The 4695-nt window shown below is 33.5% G+C and overlaps 1 non-coding gene across 1 annotated transcript; it reads left to right on the top strand.

Moving 5' to 3' along the window:
- The first annotated feature begins 2489 nt into the window (after positions 1-2489).
- Positions 2490-2562, top strand: TRNAV-CAC (transfer RNA valine (anticodon CAC)). Its single transcript has one exon. It is a non-coding gene; the product is annotated as a tRNA-Val (tRNA).
- Positions 2563-4695: the final 2133 nt, after the last annotated feature.

Here is a 4695-nt window from a genome sequence, read left to right as displayed (position 1 = left end):
TTTAAGTTTTTTGTGAGAATACAATTCAAGTTTTGTCATAATATATGGTTCAATTCTCCGGCTAATTTCTAGGGCACTGAAGTGGGTGGCTAATTTTCTGTTAAAAAATATTTTTATAACAGTTTGAAGAATTTGCTATATTTTTGCTCTGCATTTTTCATTTAAAATTAATTCACTTTACTATAAAAACAGCCAAATACAACTTTCAGAATAAATTCATACGTAGTATTTCTGAATACATCGGTGTAGTATAAAAATAATAGCAAATACATAAATCATGTTTTTATGGTGTTACATATACAGATTTATTTCGGATTGATTAAACTTACATTTAAAAATCAAAGCATTTTCAATTAGCAAAATTTATAAAACAAAGATGCATAGACATCTATTTCCGCTAGGTTCATCTCATTGAGTGTAATACGAGACTGAACATAATTTCGTCAGCCAGTTAATAATATTGTATCATAATATCTTAGAAAATTAGAATTTCACATTATACCAGTTTACAATAAAAGGTACATATTTTTTTCTTTTTATTCCAATTTTGGTTCATATATTCTGTATACTAAACTAAATTAATTTATAACATTCAATCTACTCCGGTAAGCAAACTTAAATATTCCTTTTTTATATCCATGTATGCAAATTGCACATTCGCTTATTAAATATATATATTTTTTTTCCTGTTTTGGGAATTGAATTTTTCAATTCCAATAAATGGCAAGAGGAACTTTAAATTGCCTCTTAAATCGCCAGGTTAACAAACGTATAAGGGTAATATACTAGCAACATTTAGACGTGCATAAGCAGCTAACATATGTCGCAAAGTAAAAACCCGTAGCACAAATTTTCTCCTTGTAATTGCTAAATATATGGCTTGTTGCCATGTTCTTTTTCAAAATTTGCAATTCATCGTGAATTATATTTTTATATATGTATTGTAATTTCACTCCCATCCAGCAAGTGGTACCCCCATCATGCCCAAGCCAGTGGCATCAGACATCCTCCCATTGTAATAGCAATGTTAATATAGTCATCATGTGTCATTTTAATTTGTTAAATAATTCAGCTTTTTGGGTAATTCCAAGAGGTGACTTGTTTTCTTTATGTTGATTATTAATATTTTAATCATAAAGTTGCACTTCCAATCGTAGAAATTTGTTTAATTGTAAAGTTGAAATCAGGTTAGACAAGGTATTGTAATGCGCTTGTTATAGTTATTCTGTTAATTATCCATTAAATTATTGTAATTATTTTTCATATTCACTCTATTCATGTGTCCATGACTGTACATTAAAATATGAGGATATTTTCTATCCCGTTATATATCATCGGTGCCGTTATATGTATTTTTGTTATTTATTAAATTTGTATTTATATCCAATTTAATTTGGTAAAGGTCTTTAATTTGTTGATATTTTTTCAAATTTTCAAAATCACCATAGTTTCAAATTTTGTTTCTTTTCAATATAAGTTGGTATTTTTGTCCACTTTATGGTTGTATGATTCATTATTACATATATGTACATTTATGTAGAAGTCCCGTTTTTTGTTCCGTTGATCCACGGTGGCGTTATGTATAATCCGGTAATTTGTATTTATGTATTTGATTAAATTTTTTTTAAAGTTTCGTTTGTCCTCGGGGACATTATGTATTCTGTTTTCCACAACGGTATGCATGTATATACATAAATCGGTAGCTTTATGTATGTTTAATTTTACACATTTTTGTAAATTTATATTTTTTTAAAACATTATAGTAATTTTTGAAGTAAATTTTTTTCGGTTATTAGCCCGATAGCACTTGTATGATTTTGCAACTGAATTTGCGTATAAAACGAAAATTGTATACATATATTTTAACACTTCCCGTGAGTGGTTTGTATGTTATTTGTTGAAAATGTTTCACTTTTTTTAGTTAATTAACGCGAACACACATTTTACTTACGCGTAACGCTGTGAAATTTCTTCCGGTCTTTTTTTTACTCAACCACATGTTATAAAATCCAATTTTCCATGTGGTTGAGCTGCAAGGAATTTCAGCGAACCGTTCACGAGATTGAAAACGCGTGTCTTAAATATATATTGAGGCGATCTCTATAGCTATAAAAAATAGCCGCGATTCAAAAATCGCCATCACTATTTTCACTGATAGTTCAAAATCGTTGTATCGGCCATCACTACAATGCTATTTAGTAACTATGAGTTTTGAAATGTACATTTTTCTTTCATACAAATTATATGAAGAAAAAGTGTACATTTTAAAACTCACAGTTACTGAATAGGGCTTCGTTGAGAAATTTTGCGATCTACCCCGTCAATCTTAAGTTTTATTTACCATATCAATATAGAGAACTGCGACATGTTTCGTTCTTGTTTCTGACAGACACCCTGTGTCACTGGTGTACATTTTGTTATTTTGAGTGTTTGGAACTTACAAATGCAGCAGTTACATGTATAATTGTTTTGACAACAAAAGACTAACAGTTTCCGTAGTGTAGTGGTTATCACGTGTGCTTCACACGCACAAGGTCGCCGGTTCGAACCCGGCCGGAAACATTATCACCATATACCAGGTATAATTTTTTTTTATTATTATTAAAATAAATTAAATAATTTTAGTTCCATCGAATTGTCCTTCCAAATTATAAATAAGCATGTAATGTACATTGTAGCAATACTACTGAATACTGAAGCGCTGTTATCCTCTTGTGAACGTGAGAATTTTCTTTTGTCTAATATATTAGTTATTAATCCACTTTTTGTAACAATTGATACACCGAAATCAAAATTGCAATCCCGTTAATTTTCGGGTATCCATTGTGTGACCCACAATGTGGGCAGAACTCTTTGGGAAACAGTGAATACATATACTGATCCTGACTTGATAGAAAAACGATACCGATGGGATGACACCCTACTAGTCTTCAGGCAAAGGAGTTTGCGGAGTATCTTTATTATGTCAGACAGTCAGGCAGCCTTACGTGCCTTGCAATCTTACACAAGTACTTTTAAGCTAGTGGATGAATGCATTGGAGTCCTAAATATTCTTTTTTACGAGCCCACACTCAAATGTATGCGTACCCAATGCCAACGCATGTGAAAATTCAATTTTCTTATTTACCACGGTAAACTTCGCGTTGAATTCCATATTTTGTTGGAAATGATCTCAATTGACAGCAGTGCAAACGAATTAAAATAGAATACTTTGCTTTTGTGGAGATTTCAAAACTCATCGCAGTTACACGTTCAAGTTCGCAAGACCTAAAAGATTCCGAAACATAGAACCGGCTGCCCTCAAGAAGTCGCAAGTTTCGTCGATCTCTTGGTGGGAAAAACGATTGATACTATATTCAAATATGAACAAAACCGAATCCCGTTTCACTAACAGATGAGGCTCTGGCGACCCCAAGCTCGTCATGGAACTTGAGGGTGGGGAGGGAGGGATGGCCTGAAGGTTTAATATGCCCATATAAATCGTTCCCGAGATGGTCGGGCTAGCACCTTAATGGAGCTGTGTTACCGGAGCGTACCGGATCTGTATCCGGCAATGGACCATCACATCGATAACACTTCCCAAAGCCTTCGGGGAGCAACCTTATCGCTACAACAACAACAAAACCACTTTATTTTCACATTTTATGCTCATACATACATATGCATGTATTTTTATTTATTTTTATTTTGTCAACTTAAAACTAATGATAATATTAACAAGTTTTTTTATTTTTTTTTATTTTATTTTTTTTTTTTTATTATTTGAGACAATAGTTCTTAGTTAGTTATTTTTCACAATAATGTTCTTTTTAACAGCATCAGTATTAACTAGATTTATTTTGGTTTCGTTCTTGAAAAATATTTGGCTGCGCTCGCTACTGAATAAAATTGTGGTTCGAATACATAAATAAATAAAATTTTATTCCTAGCTTCCCCAAGAATTAAAAAATTCAAATAAGAATGTGAGTTCAGTTTACATCAAGTTGACATGAAGTATGTAATTTGGTTGAAGTAGAACTAGCCGATCTATTCTAGAGAAAAAATTTTTTTAACGAGTTACATAATTTGTTCTCAGAACATTATTTTACAATAGTTTTCAAAATGAAAGAAGAGAATAGCTTAAGCTGCAACCGTGCTAACTTTATATTGACAGTCAAGCAGCAATTAAGGCAATAATCTCGCATAGCACAGCATCTCAATGCGTGTTAGAGTGTTAGCAGTCTCTGAAGAGAATCGGGACAGGGAGAAGCATACATCTATATTGGGTCCCAGGGCATATGGGAATAGATGGGAATGAAAAAGCGGACGAACTAACTAAAAAGGGCGCATCCCTTGAAGCTTGCTCCGTAGATGTCCCAATTAGATTGGGCGAGATTAAGCGAAGGCGAGAGGTGCACATGATCGACCAAGCGGGAAAGGAGTGGGTTCAAGCGCGGGGACGTAAAGTGTCGAAGATTTTGTGTAGGTCTTACAACCTTAGACTAACACAGTTGCTTCTATCATTAAAAAGAGAGGACTGTAGACTCATGATGGGTATTCTGACTGGACACTGCCTTCTGGCGTCACATGCCTTTAAATTAGGCTTGGTCAGTGATAGCAGATGTAGGAAGTGCGGGTTGGAGGAGGAAACGATCGTTCTATGCTCGTACCCTGCACTTGCCAGGCTAAGACTCCAGCTATTAGGAGTGATACAGC

This window comes from Eurosta solidaginis, chromosome 2 (assembly GCF_040869045.1).
Source record: "Eurosta solidaginis isolate ZX-2024a chromosome 2, ASM4086904v1, whole genome shotgun sequence".
NCBI lineage: Eukaryota > Metazoa > Arthropoda > Insecta > Diptera > Tephritidae > Eurosta > Eurosta solidaginis.
This window is presented reverse-complemented; position numbering and strand designations above follow the sequence as displayed.